The following is a 21,058-nucleotide window of genomic DNA, read 5'->3' on the forward strand; positions in this document are numbered from 1 at the left end:
TCTACAAGTTTGGTTCTTCTTGAATCCCCTTTACTAGGAACATTCATATCATCCAAAATAGTATAACCCTCAGCTACTTCTCCGGATTCTACAGGATTTTATGTGAGGAGAATACTTTCAGAATGATCTGTCCCATCCAAAACCGTAGCATCCTTCTCCATGAAACACACATGGTCTCCAAGTGGGACATGCGGTGACAAATATTCAGTCTCTGATGTCACATCAATTTTTATAAGCTCAAGATTTTTCACTAGGGTATCATATTCTGGTCCCTCGGCATGTTCAAGCCTCTTCAATGGATTATCCAAGGAAAGTTGTTGAATGAACACATCCTTGTCTTCTAGAATAGATTCATTCATACTTAAACAAGGGAATATATTGTAACTTTTTCTAAGTTCCTGAACTTTTGGATGGAATACTGGAGTCCAGGCCAAATCAGGTGCTTAAACAAGGAGATATATTATATCCCTCTGTAACCTCAGGGATCCTCAATGGAGTATCAAACTGGGAAGGTTCCTGCTTTCTCACCACAATCTGTATATTTTCTCCAACTTTGAAATTTTGGGTCTCTCCAGCTTCCTAGCCATTGTTTCCCTCAATTTTGGCAGGGTCAATGAATCACTCATGTTTTTTCTTGTTGTCCATATCAAACAATTGTTCTCTAATTGGACTTGCATCAGTGATGCCATCAACAATAAAAATGCTTTCCTGGCATGCTCCATATTCAACTTCATCCTTTTCCACAGCTATATTATATGCCTCTGTAACCTCAGGGGTCTTCAAAGGATTATCCAATTGGTAAAGTTCCTACTTGTCCTATATTTCAACATTTATTTATGTAATGATCCTAACTAGTGTCCACAAACTTTTCTTTGCAGATTTCTATTACATTATTCTATACAAAATGGCAGACCAGGTATTTATGTTGCTTTTGGTATTTGTATTATTTATGTTGTTGATTTAGTTAGAGGTTGGATTTGTTTTTAGAAATAACTTTAAAATGATACTTCAAAAGTTTGTTTGTGACTAGTTAAATGCGTGTTGGAACACTCTGATAAGCTTGCCTCAAAGTGTTGGACAGATCTTCAATGCTCACTCAACACATTGGTAGAGTTTTGTTCAGGGTTTTGAACCTAGTTCTCAATTTTTTTCATATCTAATTCCTATAGAAGCACTAAGAACTACCTTGAAACAACAAAAAAACAAAAGTACAAACAATCAAGTGATCAAAGAGCCAAAAAATGCATTGAAAAACTACATATTCATAGATTCACTCCCTAGGTTTATTCATTGGTCATGTTCTCTTGAAAAATAAGTAATACCCAAGTTAAAAATTGTAGTCTTATTGTTTAAAAAATGTGGTGCATTCATGGAAATAACACATCGTCATCCGAATATTCAGATGAACAGGAAACAAGACCTACTCCAAGTACATATGAATACTTCAATGAAATGATATATTGCAGTTGCGAAATGTGCCAAAATAGGAAACTAAAGAAACGAAGGCTTGTTGGTATCCATAGATTGGAACATGGAGTTTATATAGAAGAGGTACATTATAATTAACAAATTGTTATTCTTATAATAAATAAATATGCACATTATTTAATACATTATTATTGATGATTTCATTTGATTTTTTTATTTATGAAAAGCCGCTTCTAGTTCCCAATGTTCGTGAAGAACCAATGGATGATATTGATAATAGCAACTCTCAAGATGAAGGACAAGACACATTTATGGAAGAAGCCACTTCGCAGATAAATGAGGCTGGTGTCAATGAATCTATCCAAGACTTCTACACATCTTTTGAAGAAGTTGTTGATTCACCCCTAGCTCATTTGGCTAGGACACCTCTTTATGCAAATGCTGAATCTTCTTTATTGGCGACACTTATGTTGTTTTTGAACTTGAAGGTTACACATGGACTGAAAAACACATGCTTTACTGATATATTAAGATTTGATTGATATTCCTATAAATTAATTCTCTAGATGTCTTAAAAGTTTTGAATATTGTGTATACTTATAAAAATCATTTGTTGCACTATGCAGACTTTTGGCAAACAAAATACTTCCAAAGGACAATAAGTTGCCTCATTCAGATAGAGAAGTATCTTCAATAATGAAAGACATTGGAATGGAGTACAAGACATATTATGCATGTCCAAATGACCATATATTGTACTATGGAAATAATGCAAATTTACAACAATGCCCAAAGTGTCACACAAATAGGTATCGCCAAGATCAATTATCCAAGAAGGTTCCTTATAAAGTATTACGACACATTCCACTAAAGCCAAGGTTTGAGAGAATGTTCAAATGCAAGGAGTTGGCAAAATATATGGATCATCATGCACAAGGGAGCAGCCAAGATGGTGTCATGCGTATGGTTGTGGATAGTAAATGTTGGAAAGGTATTGAGGTAAAATGGCCACATTTCAGAAATGAGCCAAGGAATGCAAGAATTTCTCTAGCAATGGATGGCGTAAATCCTTTTGGAGATCTTAGAACAACATATTCTGTTTGGCCAGTGTTAATTATAAACAACAATATCCCCCCTTGGATGGCAATGAAAAAGGAACATGCAATGTTAACTCTTATCATACCAGGTACTAGAACATGTGAATGCAATGTTTTCTTGAAGATTATATAAAAATATATCAATTCAATTAATCCTAATAAATAACTCTTTGTTCACTTAGGGAAATATCAGGTAACGGATATGGATGTATACATGGAGCCCCTCATTGATGAGCTTCGTGAATTATGGGATGGTGTAAATATGTTTGATGTATCAAGACCTATCAATGATAGAAACTTCCTATTTCATGCGATTCTTATCTGGACAATTCATGATGCCCCGGGGCTCTCTATTTGTTGTGGTAATATAATATAAATTACATTTATAATTATTATGCTCATTTTATTATTTACTAAATATGGGTTCCAATCTTATTTTAGGACTACAAACAAAGGGGAAACATGGCTTTCCATCATGTGGGCCAAAATTGTTGCATAGGCAATCAAGGGATCTCAATAAAATTGTCTATGATGAGTATCGACAATTCTTACCACAAAATCATCGCTATCAAGTGTGTGATAAACATATGTTCACTGGAAAGGAAGTGGAAATGAGGAAGCCAATAAAGATGAACCCTGCTAGGTGGAAAGCGATGTATGAAAAAAAAGAAGGGACATGCTTTCCCCTAGGAATGAAGAGACTCTCTATTTTCTACAAATTAGAATATTATGAGAGCTTGCCAATAGCCCACCTATTTGATAGTATGCACATCAGGAAAAATGTGGCAGAGTGCTTGTGGAAACATCTAAATGGAAATAACATTGAAACACAAATAAAGTTAAGAAAGGACCTTCGAGTTGCCAATATCAAGCCGAACATGTGGTTGCACAAAGACAACTCATATGTTCATGCTCCATGGACATTTACATCAAATGAGAAAGAAAACATCATTTCTACTATGAAAAGCATAAGATTTCCTTCTGGCTTTGGTGTGACATTAAAAAACTTATTCACAAGAGATGAATCAGAGTTCTCAGGCCTAAAAACACATGATTGGCACAATTGGATAAAGGTAACGTTGTCACATGTTATATTTGTTGGAAACTTAATTATAAAATTTTATATCCTAGTGATAATATCAGTTCATGCATATTTGAACATGGTTATTTGTTAATAGACATGCTAGTATAGTGATGAAATTAGTTCATGCATATTTGAACATGGTTATTTGTTAATGGTCATGCAGTATGTGTTGCTTGCAACAATACCAAGTACTTTTGACCACAATGTCACTTTGACTATTTACAAATTATGTATATCTGAGGTATTTTTCAATCCATCATGCATAGTCTTCCATTACTCTTATCATTTGAAGTGCAACATTGGTTATGCCTTTATATGAGTTTCTACTTTTATTTTACAAGAAATAACAAGTCTTTATTGTAACACTTGTAGGTGGGTCTCATCTAAAGAGATACATCAGGATGACTTGAAGTATTGGAAGAGGAATGTTTCACTTTTGATGTGTGATATTCAAATGTGCTTCCCTCCAAGCTTCTTTAATTCTCAAGAGCACTACCTTGTACACATAGTAGAAGAGATTGAATAGTGTGGTCCTATTCATATTCGAACAATGTGGCTCGTGAAGAGATATATGAAGGTCTTGAAACAATTTGTGAGGCAAAAGGCTCGACCAGAAGGGTCCATAGTTGAGGGGTACATGGTTTTCCAGGCCATGGTTCATTTGAGTGAGTACTTACCTCAATTGCATCTTGAAGCTCCGCGATTATGGAATTATAACCAATCTCAATCATTTGAAGGAGAAAAATTAGAGGGAGAAGGGACTTCAAATAGGATAAAAGGTATAAAAAATTGTTAGGAGTTATTTGTATCTTAAGTTTTATATTACATGGCTTTAAATAATTATTAAATCATTGAACGAAAAAAAAATTCATTGTAGATGCGAAGGAGTGGGAGGCATTATATTTGTATGTTGCATACAATTTTGACTTTATGTTGGAATGGATGGAGAAGTACACTAAAAAAAATAAATTAGAAGATGAAAATGCATGGGCCAATATTTATAATAGACATGGTCAAAACACTACTCGAGGATTGCCTAAAAGCCATAAAAGAAAGTGGCCAGAGAGATGCTCGTGGAATTGGCTAAAGGCCAATATTGAACACGAGGCAACAAAAGGGAATAATAGAGTAACACAACAACAATTGAATTTCATTAGAGGATCCATAAATGGGGAGGTGATATATATTAAAATATTGCATATATTTAATAAATTTTTTGTTAGATTTCATATCCTTGTATCTAATTAGTTGATATTTATATGAATTTAGGTAAGATATTACAAAGGAATGTGGAATTTTGGTCATCATTTTCGCATCAGAAAAGTTGATGAAAAGAGAAAAACTTATGATTGTGGAGTTTCAGCATCATTTGAGGTGGAATGTCGTTCACGTGCAAATTATAGACAACCAATCACAAGAACACTTCGCTACTATGGAGCGTTGGAGGACATTATCGAGCTTGATTTTATGTCTTTCAAGAAAGTTATTTTTCGTGTTGAATGGTACAAGCTTATTGAAGTGGGAGAAGAAAAACCTATCTTTCTCTGTGATAATGGATATCACATGATCAATACATCTAGGTTTGAAGCCACTTCTGAACCTTATGTGTTTCCAAGTCAATGTGACCAAAATTCTCATTCCAAATTTAGAACAACCTGGTTGGTCATTTGTGATTGATTATGATCCAAGAGGACGAAGAGTAACATTTGTTCAAGATGTAGAGGACCATGATTTACTTGAAGATGCAGAAGTTCCCCCTGAAGACATAGATGGCCAAGATGGAGATGATGAAGAATTTATTGTCAATGATGCACATCACCAAGATGAAGACCAAGATGAGTTTATTGAAGTTTCTGAAGGACATGAGCAACCACATGGGCATCAAATCCATGAAGATGATGAATTCATTGATTTTAATTTACCTGTAGCTGAAGGTGATGAAGACTATGAAAATGATGGTATTAATTTATTTGTGGATTTAGGTTCTATTAATGATGGGGTATATATGCCATCAGATGAGGAGATTTCATCTGAGAATGACATTTTATGATCACTATGTATACTTTAAGATAGTTTTAAGGATTCACTACAATATAATTTTTCTTTACAAGTTAGACATATGAGTTTTTTATTGTAATGAACATTAAGTAATTTGAATGTTTAATGTTTTACTTGTGAGGATGACATTTTTCAATCACTATGTTTACTTTAAGATGGTTATAAGGATTCACTGCAATATAATTTTTCTTTACAAGTTAAGTATTGAGTTTTAATTGTAATGAACATCAAGTAATTTGAATGTTTAAGGTTTTACTTGAAAGACATATATATTTGGTGTTACCGATTCTATTTTCTTATCGGTTTTTTGGTCAAGGTTTTCTTATTTTTATGTTATTATGTGTTTTCTTAAGAATGTACCCATGGGTGTTACTGATGCTACTATGGGAGATTCAATGATATTCACTACTTTTATGGAAATGTTAACAAATGCACGAGGGCAAGACACTGCTATGATGATGCATGAGGTAAACTTGAATATTGTCTTTTATATGTTCAATTATCTTATATTCCTTATTATATTATGCTAATTTATGTTTGTGGAATGCAGGCAATCGCTAAAGTCATTCCAACCCCTATAAAACCTTATAATACATCTAAGGTAATGATAGTGGTAAAACTTGATCAATATTTTTGTGCATTTTGTTAACTTATTTCGCTATATATATTTATTAATATTTGTGTTTTTACTAAGCATGCATTTTGTTGGCATGCAGGATTCATTTATGCCCCTCAATACAACCAATGTTGGCATGCAGGGATCATTAATGCCCCCATATACATCTAATGTTATGCAAAATGTAAGATTCAACCATTTATTTGTGTGAGTTTGATTATGTTATTTGTTGAGAAATCTAGGGCATATATTTAATAAAGTTTTTGCACAACAATTCCATGATGTATGAGGTGTTACGAAGAGCTACATCATGCCTTCAAATGGATCACCCCATCCGTTTTTTTCTTCTTGGACATACAATACTATTTTAACAAGTAACCCAAGCAATATATTATTCCAAAAAATTATGTCAAGTTACTTTTCTAGGGTTTTTATGTAATCAAGAGGCCTTTTTAGGGTTTCTTAAATTCAAACCTTATATCATACTCTTTTCCCTTTATGTCATTCTAGAGTTTATCCCATGCCCTAGAAATCAAATCATAGGGAACAAATACTTAAGATTAAGGTTTCTAAATACTAGGGTATCTCTTAAAATATAAACCCATAAATTTAACCCTACTACATCTTATGATGGATCCTTTAAAAGAAAATTATTATACATACCTCATGGACACCTATCTGTACTGATTAGTATTTAGTAAACAACACTACATGGTAAACAACATAGGCCCCTTCATAAAAACCACTTACAGCCAGTACTCCCCTCCGCTAACAGCTTGTGGTTTCAACATACAGTTGTTACAACTCAAGGAGGACAGGAAGTTGTAAATCCATGTGGTCAACCAGAAATAACCCAGCTTATTCATCGTGATCCTGAAAGGTGTGCAAGTGTTTAGCTAATCCGACATCAAGATGTTGAAAACCGTAAGGTTGGAGGGCCATTGTTGCTCAAATTCATCAATGTAGATATGTTGATGAGGGTATGACCAGAGCTTACTTATATTGAAGCATGTGAAGGGATTCAAGGGAGAAATGGTGACCAAATCTTCCATAATGTTGGGTCTTGAAGAATCTGATAAAGAGATAAAGCAAACAATGAATGACACATGTGCTATGGGTGTTGATATCCTTACAATGGAACAGTATTTGCAGCCCATGACTTTTAAAGAACGAAATTTGATTAGTATTGTTGATACAGGCTCTGGAAAAACAATGGCATATCCTTTACCTGCTATTGTTCATGTTAATATGCAACCTTATCTAGCTTCAGATTCTGAACCCTGAATGGGAGAATTCTTTCATTCATAGTCGTTGCATTATTATTTGCGGAAGCTTACGCACACCTTTCATGAAGAAACAATTATGGTGCTATTATTATTGAGGAAGCTAACTCCACGACAATCTCCTGATTTTTTTGATTGACATCGCTGATTCTTTGGGTGATAGTCAACGATTTGGATGAATTTCCTGGCGATAGATTAGAATCTGGATAAATATGATGCCAAAAAGAAACTGCTTTGAGAACATTGTAGCTAAACTCCAATTCATGTGTAAATCACACTAGTTCTAGATCGAGGATTGAGAAGAAATGTGTGTCGTAACTTTTTGTATCTTTTCCTTCAAATTCAATCTCTTCAAACAGGCTTGGAATTTGAGGATCAGCTCCCTATATGGAATCGATTTCAATCCTGGTGGGCCCTTCAATCCCATGGGTAGATTCTGCAATGGCAGGACCGTCATGGATTTCATTGGTAATATTTTTACAACCCTAGTTGAGCCATGCATATTAATCTCAAATACCTGCATTCATGCCTCATTCATGTTTTTTCTTTTTTCTGTAGGAGAGTATTTCAATTTGCCTCTGATACCAGCATACCTGGACCCCAATGCAACGGGAAACAGAATCCTCAATGGAGTTAACTATGCATCTGCTGCTGCCGGCATACTTCCTGGAACTGGTTTGGATTTTGTAAGTACTATCTCTCTGCAATATAATAATTTGATGCTCTCTCAGGCTGGGGCTTAGTGGTTGGAGGGACACTGGTATGTAATTAGCATCAAATTGGTTTAAGTAGAACAGTTTTCTTTGTGTTTTGATTTGACTGGAAAAGATGGCTGGTGGTGTTGAGCTGAACTCGATTACAATTATAGAATATTTTGGAATTCGATGAAAATATGTTATATTTTAGAAATATTTTTTTTATAATTTTAAAATATTTTGAAATGTGTAAATTAAAATATATGTTTTTAATGAAATTTAACAGAAAAATTTTGAAATTTGTTAAAGATTTAATTTGTAAAAAATTGTTAACGATTTAAATGATTAAATTTTTCATTACATCAAAATTTGCAACACTAATAAACTTTTAAACCAATAACATTATTAGATTTCTGATTTCTGTGACATTCATTGGTAAAAGAAGAATTTTGTTTATCCACAATGGTTTTCATAATTTGTGTGACTTATCCCAAAATGGATCCACTTTGGAATTCGAAATGTGGACAAACTATGAAAATTGTTGTGGATAATCCAAATTCTTCTTCTACCTAAGTGGAGGAATGGCTCGGTTTCCGGTGGCTGCCCAAAAATCATCCGGATCTGACCGCCGACAATCCCTCCACCCTCCGCCACCCTCCCCTAGCTCCGCCACCCTCCCTGGCAATCCTGACATTCCCTGACAGAAAATCTGATCGCAGCTGGAAATTCTGACATCCCCTGACAGATCGGATCTGATCTGGAATTGCAGCCGCGGAAGTGTTATTGCCATTTCGAATTCGAATTGAGGAATGGCGATCAGAGTAATGCTCACGCACCTTCCTCCACGACTCGGCGCCTCCCGCTCTACAATTCCTCTGCTCTGCAGCTCGCCACCCAGGTACAATTCGGTGACACCTCTGACTCTGTTAATTGAAATTCCCTTCAATGCGAAATCGAAATTCCCTGTAATGTAAAATCATCAGGTTCTGGTTGCTGGTTGCTGTTATTTTCATTGTAAAACCCGCGAAATTGAAATTCCCTGTAATGTAAAATCATCAGGTTCACGGAGCAACTAATGTTAACAATATTTCAGATTTTTGCAGGGTGTTCGGCGACGACATTGGCAATGTTATTTGGAGCCGAGTTGAACGTGTATTTATATTGCGAATTTGGTGGTCCGAAAGTGGCTCATCAAACATCGAGGGTTATCAAATTGTATTGGTCATTGTAGTTCTGTGACCCAGAATTATGCACTTGCCAGATGTGAAATTGAGGTTTTCTCACCGATATTCTAGCGGGAGTTGAGGCTATCAGCAGAGAATGCCAGAGGTATGTGACGATTCCTAAATTTGGGGGCTTAGGGTTTTCCTTTTCTTACGTATCTGTGTGGAAAGGAGGGTTGGGGCATATTTGCGATAGTAGGATGTATAATGTTGGGGATGGGATTTGAAAAGAGGGAACTATAATTCTTCTGGATTAATTTCGGTGGAATATTGAGAAGGGTATTTGATGTATTTCGTGAATTAGAAAATAGGGTATTTGTTAGTGTAGAAATGACTACGCATTATGAAGAAAATGGGAGGGTATCATGAGCTTGTCATATATTGACACAGCGTAGGCAGTTTTAATTCTTTTTTTTCTCGTGCTTTTTGTTTTGAAGAAGCATTTCAGATCGTATGAGTGGTTGTTCTTGTTTTATTTACTGGTTTTTTCTTGTGTCCACAGATCGATTTGTTTTCCCTAGCTCCTATTTGACAAATAGTCATTCTTCACATCCTCTGTGGTCGAGAAACCCCAGAGACTTTGGCTATGGATTCATTAAGAAGGAAGCGAAAAGGAGCAGCAATAGACCTTGCCATTTTGGAACAGAGAGCTCGTCTATGTGATGATGGTGCATCTTCCACATCATTGGCCACACACCTTTCTTTCCAACAACAGAGGAAGCAGAGGAAAGAAAATATGAGGGACGAAGAATTGGGTTCCCAACATCTGCATCCTACAGCAACTGCTACTGCTCCTCCTCCAAGAAGGGGTTGTTTACCTAATTCACGAGGACGAGTGTTAAAGAGAAAGGTTGGCTGCATTGATCATGCTACTCAGACTGGCAGGAAGCGAAAGCTTGAAACTGATTATTATTTAGGCCTAGAATTGGGACGAGGCAAATTTGGTCTGGCAAGAATATGCAAGAGCAAGGCTACTGGAGAAGAGTTGGCCTGCAAGACTCTTCCCAAAAAGACTGAAGAAAACATGCATAAGGAAGTTGAGATTATGCAACATCTTTTAGGCCATCCCAGTGTTGTCACACTCTAAGCCGTGTATGAAGATGTAGAATCTTTGCATCTTGTGATGGAATTATGCTATGGTGGACACCTGATCGATGAGATGTCTAGGAGTGGATGCTACTCTGAGCACCAGGCTGCTAAATTGATCAAAGAATTAATAATGGTCATTAAGTACTGCCATGAGATGGGCATCATCCATCGAGATATAAAGCCTGAGAATATTCTTCGAACTAGTACTGGACAACTGAAGCTAGCAAATTTTGGCTTGTCCATGCGGGTTGAAAAAGGTGTTTATTTCTGAGGTTCATTGTAATCAACCCTGTCTCTCATTTTAGTAAACACATAATTTTATGACATCCAGACAAGGACATTATTATCATTATTAAATAACCATGGATTTATGTTGACTTCTAGTTCATTAACATCACTTTTATCTATTCTAACAGGACAAAACTTATCAGGTGTTGTGGGAAGCCCTGCGTATGTTGCTCCTGAAGTTTTGGCAGGGACCTATTCAGAAAAGGTTGATGTGTGGGCTGCTGGTGTCCTCCTACATGCACTATTGATAGGTGTATTACCATTTCGTGGGGAATCTGTTGAAGCCATATTTGAGGCAATAAAACAAGTCCAATTGGATTTTCATTTTGAAAAATGGTAGTCTATCCAGGACTAGCAAAGGATTTGTTATCAAGGATGCTGGAAAGAGACTTTCTCTAGAAGAAGTTTTGAGTAAGTAAAACTATTGTACTACCAAGAATTACATATTTTGTATGCGGTGTCTTGTATTTTTTGCTAAGATGCAATTATGCACATATGAATTTTATGATCATATCTTTTGTTGCTACTGCAGGCCACCCTTGGATCATGTTTTACACAGAATCTAATATAAAGGTGTGATAAAGCAGTTCAAAAAGGAAAAAACATACCTATCCTGTCAAGGATGAATGGTCAGAATCCCTACCTTCACTATCTCCACGTACAAGGGAGAGGAGAGCACAATTCATAAATTCAATTCTCACGGAGCATGGAGAAGATGAATATTTGTCTAGGGATTTTCTCTCATGTCCAAAGCAACCAGAGTATGATATCCAAGAAGTAGGGAAATATGACCTTGTAGATGCTCTTGCATCTTCTATCTCCAGGATAAGATTATCGGAACCCAAAAGGAGCAGATTGTGTACCACTACATATCCTGTTCCACAACAGTGTTCATCTAATCTAAAAAGCAGCTTGTGTACAACATTTTGAAAAACATGCTGGCTGTTACTGATCGGCAATGCTCATTAATTACTGATATTACAGCCCAAAATACTTTGACATTTCAAGAGTGACTGATAACATGAGTCATGCCATACACTGACTAAAGTAAGCATTGTGGCAGCTGCATTTTGAAGATTAAAACTGATCTGAACATGAAATGACTCCATTGTTTGTGCCAGTCTAATTTGCAACTTCCTATGGTGATCAAAATTCTAATATCTTTTTATGTACAACTTCTAAAAGATTAGTTTGACTATCTGTGTATATTGGGCTTCCCAATGAAGATGGAAAATGCAAGATATTAGAATTGCGTTTTCTATAAAGCATAACAATATATTCTATAACAATTTTTGGTGAAATACTATTATTTGAAACAAAATTGCTCTTGTTTGTGTTTTAAGTCCTCGTTTGGGGTAAACGATAATACACTCTATGACGTGCATTGAGCATTTTAGAAAATTTAGAGGAAAAAATAATTGCTCAGGACCAGATAATTAATAGAATCAAAGTCATTAATGAGACATCTGTCAATTTTCATGATACATCTAAGCTTTTGACATTTCTGTGTTGCCTTGCAATTGGAAATCATTGCAAAGTTCAAACAGTTTAATATCTTATCCCTTGCATCTACAATTACTTGTTTACAATGAACAACCATTCTTTGGATTTAAATCCTTTGAACAAATGTTCCTTTTTTTTATAATAATTATAGTTTGCTAGGCCTCGTTGAAAATTTGAACTAGGGGCTCCATTTGTAAATGAGATAGCAATACTCATAATTAACGCTGAGTGAAACACCATCCCTGACAAAATTGTTTCTTTGAGTTCATGTCCAGTGAACAAGTGTTTGTCGCATTTGTTGTCAATTCATTGCTCACTAAGGGAATGTTTTTTTCACATCAAATGCCTACCTATGGAAAGAAAATTGCCCATGAGTAGCATTTCAGAATGTTCAACATTCATGCAAAAGATGAGTGTTATCTGGGGATTTTCTCTCACGTCCAAAGCAACCAGAGTATGATATCCAAGCAGCAGGGAAAATGACCTTGTAGATGCTCTTGCATCTGCTATCTCCAGGATAAGATTATCAGAACCCAAAAGGAGTAGATTGTGTACCACTACATATCCTGTTCCACAGCAGTGTTCATCTAATCTAAAAAGCAGCTTGTGTACAGCATTTTGAAAAACATGCTGACTATTACTGACCGACAGTGCTCATTAATTACTGATTTTACAACCCAAAATACTTTGACATTTCAAGAGTGACTGATAACATGAGTCATGCCATACACTGACTGAAGTAAGCATTGCGACAGCTGCATTTTGATGATTAAAGCTGATCTGAACATGAAATGTCTCCATTGTTTATGCCAGCCTAATTTGCAACTTCCTATGGTGATCAACAATTCTAATATCATTTTATGTACAACTTCTAAAAGATTAGTTTGACTATCTGTATATATTGGGCTTCCCAATGAAGATGGAAAATGCAAGATTTAGAATTGCATTTTGTATAAAGCATAACAATATCCTCTATAACAATTTTTGGTGAAATAATGTTATTTCAAATTAAATTGCTCTTGTTTGTGTTTTAAGTCCTCGTTTGAGGTAAACGATAGTACACTCTATGACGTGCATTGAGAATTTTACCAAATTTGGAGGAAAAAAGAATTGCTCAGGACCAGATAATTAATAGAATCAAAGTCATTAATGAGACATCTGTCAATTTTCATGATACATCTAAGCTTTTGACATTTCTGTGTTGCCTTGCAATTGGAAATCATTGTAAAGTTCAAACAGTTTAATATCTTATCCCTTGCATCTACAATTACTTGTTTACAATGAACAACCATTCTTTGGATTTAAATCCTTTGAACAAATGTTCCTTTTTTTATAATAACTATAGTTTGCTAGGCCTCATTGAAAATTTGAAATAGGGGCTCCATTTGTAAATGAGATAGCAACACTCATAGTTAACATTGAGTGAAACACCATCCCTGACAAAATTGTTTCTTTGAGTTCATGTCCAGTGAACAAGTGTTTGTCGCATTTGTTCTCAAATTGTTTTTTGTCATTGGTTTGTAGCATAAGTTAGAAAGCCACTAATGCCCTAAACTCTGCATATATAGTGCTTGTATCCTGCAAGTCTACACCCCAAAATTGGTAATTAAGTGTGTAGGATTTAAACCAATAAATTGACCAACATTTGTGTTCCTTGTTGTTTAACTTGGTTAATTCATGTCTTACATTATTACCAAATTTGTGATATCTCTACAAGAAAGTAAACTAGTGAGTCAATTTAATCAATGTCAATTCATTGCTCACTAAGGGAATGTTTTTTACACATCAAATGCCTACCTATGGAAAGAAAATTTCCCATGAGTAGCATTTCGGAATGTTCAACATTCATGCAAAAGATGAGTGTTATCTTCCATTTAAGGTCTGATCTTAATGCAATCCCTAAATAATCATGATTATAAAGTTTTTATGATATAACTCTACATAGATGTGGGTCAAAATATTAGACACGTTGGTAATTAATAACATGTAATGCTATCATCAATTTCAATGCTGAACAGGGGTTTGTCAAATCTTATAACTTTTTGCATTAAGATGAATCACATCAGTTCCTCATTTTCCGAAGAAGTTAGATAAAAATGTCATAGTGCACAATGAAGCAGTGTCAAGTAAGTGGTTCAAGTCATTAATTGACAAGAGGATGGATCATCTACAACACAAATGACAGGAGGAAGGCATCAAAAGCATGGACAACACCATGATTTCTTATGTAAAGGAGACAGAATGTGTTGGTTGGTATGGATATATTTTTTATTTGTGTACTTTATAAAACTACAAACTTGTATTTATGTAAGCATTGAAGGTTATAGAGTATGGACATGATGCATAATGTATTGGTTGGTATGGATGTAAGGGTTTATTTGTGTACAAGGAGAAAAAAGAAACTATAGCCTCTAGAAGTGATTCATTATGTCCTTCTAAACAAAGATATGATATGCAGATCCATGATGGAAAGATAATAAATTCACACAAGCATCCAGTTGGTAACAGAGTTCATAATTGAAGCATTAGAATAACTAAGAATGCACGTTTCAGGTTGACTTGGTTCAAAAGCAACAGGTTCAGAAAACTGCACGTCAAGATGCTATGAACCCAAGAGCTTCTTTCTTAAATGTGAACACCGTAAATAAAATTAGATTTGTTTTGATCATATAACAGATCTAACATTTGAGAATATATTTGAAGAACAATTTAGATTGATGTCCAAAACACTAATTCATTCCCAAATTGTGGTGTGTATACAACATTGTTACAACTTAGTCTGCAGTATTACACCAATTACGTGAGAAAATATAGAAACATTGCAGTAAAAAGAACCAACAATTCAATTTTTTGAACAATTATAGAGCCATGTGAATTAACTCGACATTCCATGTCAAAGTTCAAAATTTCATGAAACTTCAGGAGAGTAGTGGTACTGCCATGAATTCTCATGGCAGTACTTAATGACCATTATTAATTCTTTGATCAATTTAGCAGCCTGGGGCTCAAATTAGCATCCATTCCTAGACATCTCATCGATCAGGCATCCACCAGAGCATAATTCCATCACAAGATGCAAAGATTCTGCATCTTCATACACGGCTTGGAGTGTGACAACACTAGGATGGCCTGAAAGATGCTGCATAATCTCAACTTCCTTATGCACATTTCCTTCAGTCTTTTTGGGTAGAGTCTTGCAGGCCAACTCTTCTCCAGTAGCCTTGCTCTTGCATATTCTTACCAGACCAAATTTGCCTTGTCCCAATTCTAGGCCTAAAGAATAATTAGTTTCAAGCTTCCACTTCCTGCCAGTCCGAGTAGCATGATCAATGCAGCCAACCTTTCTCTTTAACCCTCGTCCTGGTGAATTAGGTAAACAACCCCTTCTTGGAGGAGGAGCAGTAGCAGCTGCTGTAGGATGCAGATGCCGAGAACCCAATTCTTCATCCCTCATATTTTCTTTCCTCCTCTTCCTCTGCTGTTGGAAAGAAAGGTGTGTGGCCAATGATGTGGAAGATGCACCATCATCACATAGACGAGCTCTCAGTTCCAAAATGGCAAGATCTATTGCTGCTCCTTTTCGCTTCCTTCTTAATGAATCCATAGCCAAGGTCTCTGGGGTTTCTCGACCACAGAGGACACGAAGAATGGTTATTTGTCAAATAGGAGCCAGGGAAAAGAAATCGATCTGTGGACACAAGAAAAAAGTAGTAAATAAAACAAGAACAACCACTCATACGATCTGAAATGCTTCTTCAAAACAAAAAGCACGAGAAAACAAAGAATCAAAACTGCCTACGCTATGTCAATATATGACAAGCTCATGATACCCTCCCATTTTCTTAATAATGTGTAGTCATTTCTACACTAACGAATACCCTATTTCCTAATTCACGAAATACATCAAATACCCTTCTCAATATTCCACCGAAATTAATCCAGAAGAATTATAGCGCCCTCTTTACAAATCCCATCCCCAACATTATACATCCTACTAACGCAAATATGCCCCAACCCTCCTTTCCACACAGAGACACGAGAAAAAGAAAACCCTGAGCCCCAAAATTTAGGAATCGTTACATACCTTTGGCATTCTCTGTTGATCGCCTCAACTCCCGCTAGAATATCCGTGAGAAAACCTCAATTTCGCATCCGGCAAGTGCATAATTCCGGGTCATAGAACTACAATGACCGATACAATTTGATAACCCTCGATGTTTGACGAGCCACTTTCGGACCACCAAATTCACAATAGAAATACTCGTTCGGCTCGGCTCCAAATAGCATTGCCAATGCAGTCGCCGAACACCCCGCAAAAATCTGAAATATTGTTAACATTAGTTGCTCTGTGAACCTAATGATTTTACATTACAGGGAATTTCGATTTCGCAGGTTTTACAATGAAAATAACAACAACCAGCAACCAGAACTTGATGATTTTACATTACAGGGAATTTCGATTTCGCATTGAAGGGAATTTCAATTAAGAGAGTCAAAGATGTCACCAAATTTTACCTAGGTGGCGAGCTGCAGAGCGGAGGAATTGCAGAGCGGGAGGCACCGAGTCGTGGAGGAAGGTGCGTGAGCATTACTCTGATCGCAATTCCTCAATTCGAATTTTAAATGGCAATAACACTTCCACAACTGCAATTCCAGATCGGATCCGATCTGTCAAAGGATGTCAGAATTTCCAGCTACGATCAAATTTTCTGTCAGGGAATGTCAGGATTTCCAGGGAGGGTGGCGAAGAAGGAGGGTGGCGGAGCTAGGGGAGGGTGGCGGAGGGCAGAGGGATTGCCGGCGGCCGGAGCCGGATGATTTTCCAGGCAGCCGCCGGAAACCGGGCCATTCCTCCGCCTAGCTAGACTACTCCAATAACATTATCTATTTTGAGTTAGCTATTAATCTCATATATCAAGTGACCTGTAATTCATATATATGAGCATAGATCACAGAAGCCTCAATTCAACAATTTTTTTTCTATCGTTGATATCTACATAAATTAGTTAATATTGATTTTCAAATAGTTTATTTAAATCTCTTTTTGAAAAGTATAAAATTTAAACATCTTGCTCACACATATTTTTTTTACTTCTAATTACTTTAGATCATATTCATTTATTTATTTATTATAGCTTACCTTATTTTTTTATTTAGCTCATAAAATTTTATTTTAATTTTAAAGAGACGTGTCCAATAATAAACAAATTTACACATTCCTTGTACTAGGCTTTAGAATGAGACTTTAGATTCAATGAACTTCTAAACTCAATAATCATTTCATTCCCAAAAATACTATAATGCAACCCCAAAAGATGATGTGATGATGAGCCCAACACCCAATCTACTGACACATAGCCAGCCCAAAAAAGCAGAAGCTAATGGAGAGCTGCTATTTACGTCCAACGTTATCTCTACCTGCTCTTTATATACTATTGTTTTAAACTATAAAACATGCTATAACTACTTAATTCTTCCAGCTCTGTAAACTATTCAAGTAAGTCTAGGCTAAGCGTTAGTTAAAGGTTCACTTTCCCGTGCCTATTTTTTTTCGCCCTTCCGAGTATTCTTCCATCATATATTTGATGGAAAATCTGAAACTGCAATTCCACAAACTAAAAGTTGCAATTTCGTGCAATAAAGGTTTTGGATTCTTAGAGGTTTTGTGGCTCTGCTCATCAAAATTGCGAATCCAACAATCTATCATTCAGAATTTGCAAATCTATGATGGGCATGAAAGCAGGGCGTTTTAGTTGCCCGGTAGAAGGGGCATTCAAATATGTTTTATTATGTGTTATTTTTATTTAAAATTTTGATGAGTAAATTTAAACAATGGACTTTATTCTGTTAAATTTCAAAACATCTTTAAAATTTCAAATTATTTTATTATGTGATTCTTCTTTACTTGAACATCTCTCTGTATTATATGTACCTCATCATCAACTTTGCTCTTCTTGATTCATATATTCCATATCCTTATAAAACTTAAGCTGAATTCATAGGTTGTGTGCTTTTTGATTCATATATTCCCAAGCTGAATTCATAGGTTGTGTTTTTTTATTGTTTCTTACCAAAGCTTCCCTCTTGTATCAAGTCTGGAATTGTTGTTGCTGATAATGGACAAGGAAAATTTACCTATTCAATTGCTTATTTTCTAGTGCATTTTTTTCTTGATTAACTTATAATAAGATGATTGTGGGAGATTGGAAATTTTTTGGGAAATTGAATTCTCCAAAATAATTTCTATTTTCAACCCTATAAAATTTGAACTTATAACCTAATAAGAACTACACCCATGCAAGCCAATGAGAACTACACCCCATGCAAGCCAACTGATCTATCCTTGTAAATTATGTTTAAAATATCCTTTTAAATGACAGCTTTTCTAATAATAAAGTATCTGCCAATATCGATTTCAATCCATGCCTTCCAATTAATATATTACCTATTTTTGGTTTTTCTTTCGTAATATGAGTGAAACTTGATTTTCAATTTTAGAATATTTTGGAAAGCTGACTAATATGAACAACTTCAAATGCAGTTAGGCCTTTTACTCACATTCCATTTCCCTAATAAACAATTAACATAAGAGAATTGCCCCCTTATGCTTCAAATACATGATAATAACCAAATAGTTTACAATGTTCACGGCCCTAGTTGTTGGATGTGAGTGTGATATTTAAATTTTGAACATGCATAGATGAACATTGATTTTTTTGGAATGGCGCAGATTGGTCACAGGGACTTTGCAGGACAATTAACATGGTTTGAAAGCACCACACTCCAACTGGGAGTGCTCATAGGAGAAGCTAATGCAACAAATCTCATCAAGAACGCCATTTACGTAGTCATCATTGGATCCAATGATTATATAAACAATTACCTATTACTTACTCCTCCCAACCTCATCAATACTTCGTCATCAGCTTTCCAATGTCTGTTTCTATTTTGTGATTGAAAATTGGTCGTTTAAGACTCAAGTGCACAAGATGGGGGATTACAAACATCTAGCCAACTCAAAGCAATGAAACCCATAGCACAGTCACAGACTGCGGTGCTAACAGCTTGAAGTGAGGTCTGTCTTATTGATTAAATTTATTAGTTTTCTGATACTTTTCTTGTTTTATGTACTGGCTCAAATCCAAATATATATCAGCGAAAGGTACCCACATCCACGCCCAATTACTAAGAGGTTTTATAGCTGTAAGATTGATTTCTGTTTATCTATTATGTAGTTTGGATAAAAATGATTAATAATATTGATGGGGGTATTTCAAACGTTCAAGAGGTTCTCCCTAGCATTGATGATGGAGACCTCGAAAACCAATTGGCAGTTGCGGAATATGTTGGAGACATATACAAGTCCTATCAGAAGATTGAGGTATGTTTCTCTATCAATGATTGGATATTTGTGTGAATGTGAAGGTAAATTTTTAATTTTCATTTAGTAATCATTGGCAGTCCCGTATGTCTAGAACATGAGCCGTGTACCTCTAGATTATATGAAAAGGCAGGATGAAATCAATGAGACAATGAGGGTAACCCTGATTGATTGGTTGATACAGGTACAAATTAGTTCCTATCCTAACTTCGTTTGCTGCCAATGTTGGATATAGAAGAACTTTATGTGGGCAATTTCTTAGGCTTTACCTCGAAATATTAAATTTTGCATGTGCATCACAAATGTGAACTAATGCCAAAAACATTGTATCTCACTGTAAACATTATGGATAGATACCTTTCTATTTATATTGCTAGGAAGTGGGAATTACAATTAGTGGGTATCACTGCGATGTTTATAGCTTGAAAATTTCAAGATACCTGCACTCCTCAGGTAGGATGACTTACTGACATCCATAAGCATGACTGTAAGGAAACCTTTTTCATATATCTAATTGATAGAATACCTGGTTGGCTGTTGAATATTGACATAAGAAGAATCAATTCATATTTGGTTACAGGTCAATGAATTGATCTGCATCTCAGGATACCAATACACATCCAAAATGATAGTATCCATTGTAATTATCTCTAGCTGATATCTTTCTGTTTCATTTAATTACAATAGATTTTAAAGATTTAGTGTGAGTGATACAACGATAATGATACTTGGCAGGAGCATACAATATTAAATCGATTGGAATTCAATCTTACCGTTCCCACTCCATATGTATTCCTTGCCAGGTTTCTCAAGGCAGCTGGTCCTGACAGAGTGGTAAAGTGATGAACTCCACTGTTTTTGTTGTATTGTCAGAATAATCTTCTGATGTATTGATCAAATTGACTTTCAAAATGCTTCTGGAAAATTGAGATTTTGGTTTAAATGTCTTTTCTTCGTTGTATTTCCTAATAATCCTCTCCTTTACTGTTAAAAATTAAAATGTATTATCGCATGGTTCAGATAGAAGATCTAGCATTTTGCTTGGTTGAGCTGTGTTTTCTTCATTACAAAATGATCAAATACAGTCCATCAATCCTTGATGTTGTTGTTGTCTACATTGCTCAATGCACTTTGAAGAAGGATCCATGTTGGAGTAAAACACTTGCTCTTCACACAGGCTACTCAAAAGAAGATCTCAAGTAAGTCTTCTAGTTCTCAAGGCACCACGCCTTTAATGAGTTTAACCTTCCAAAGGATACTTACTCCTAAATATCTTAGGAATTTCCATGAATTACACAATCTGTAGATTATAT

At 35.5% G+C, this 21,058-nt stretch overlaps 2 pseudogenes; one reads left to right on the forward strand and one right to left on the reverse strand.

Annotated features, from left to right (window-relative positions):
- The first annotated feature begins 10,070 nt into the window (after positions 1-10,070).
- Positions 10,071-11,440, forward strand: LOC149261795 (serine/threonine-protein kinase PEPKR2 pseudogene; annotated as a pseudogene).
- Positions 11,441-15,374: 3,934 nt separating this feature from the next.
- On the reverse strand, positions 15,375-15,968 carry LOC149261796 (serine/threonine-protein kinase PEPKR2 pseudogene; annotated as a pseudogene).
- Positions 15,969-21,058: the final 5,090 nt, after the last annotated feature.

The sequence above is a fragment of the Pinus tabuliformis genome, chromosome 6 (genome assembly GCF_031772625.1).
Source record: "Pinus tabuliformis cultivar Carrire ecotype Pingquan chromosome 6, CPIR1, whole genome shotgun sequence".
NCBI lineage: Eukaryota > Viridiplantae > Streptophyta > Pinopsida > Pinales > Pinaceae > Pinus > Pinus tabuliformis.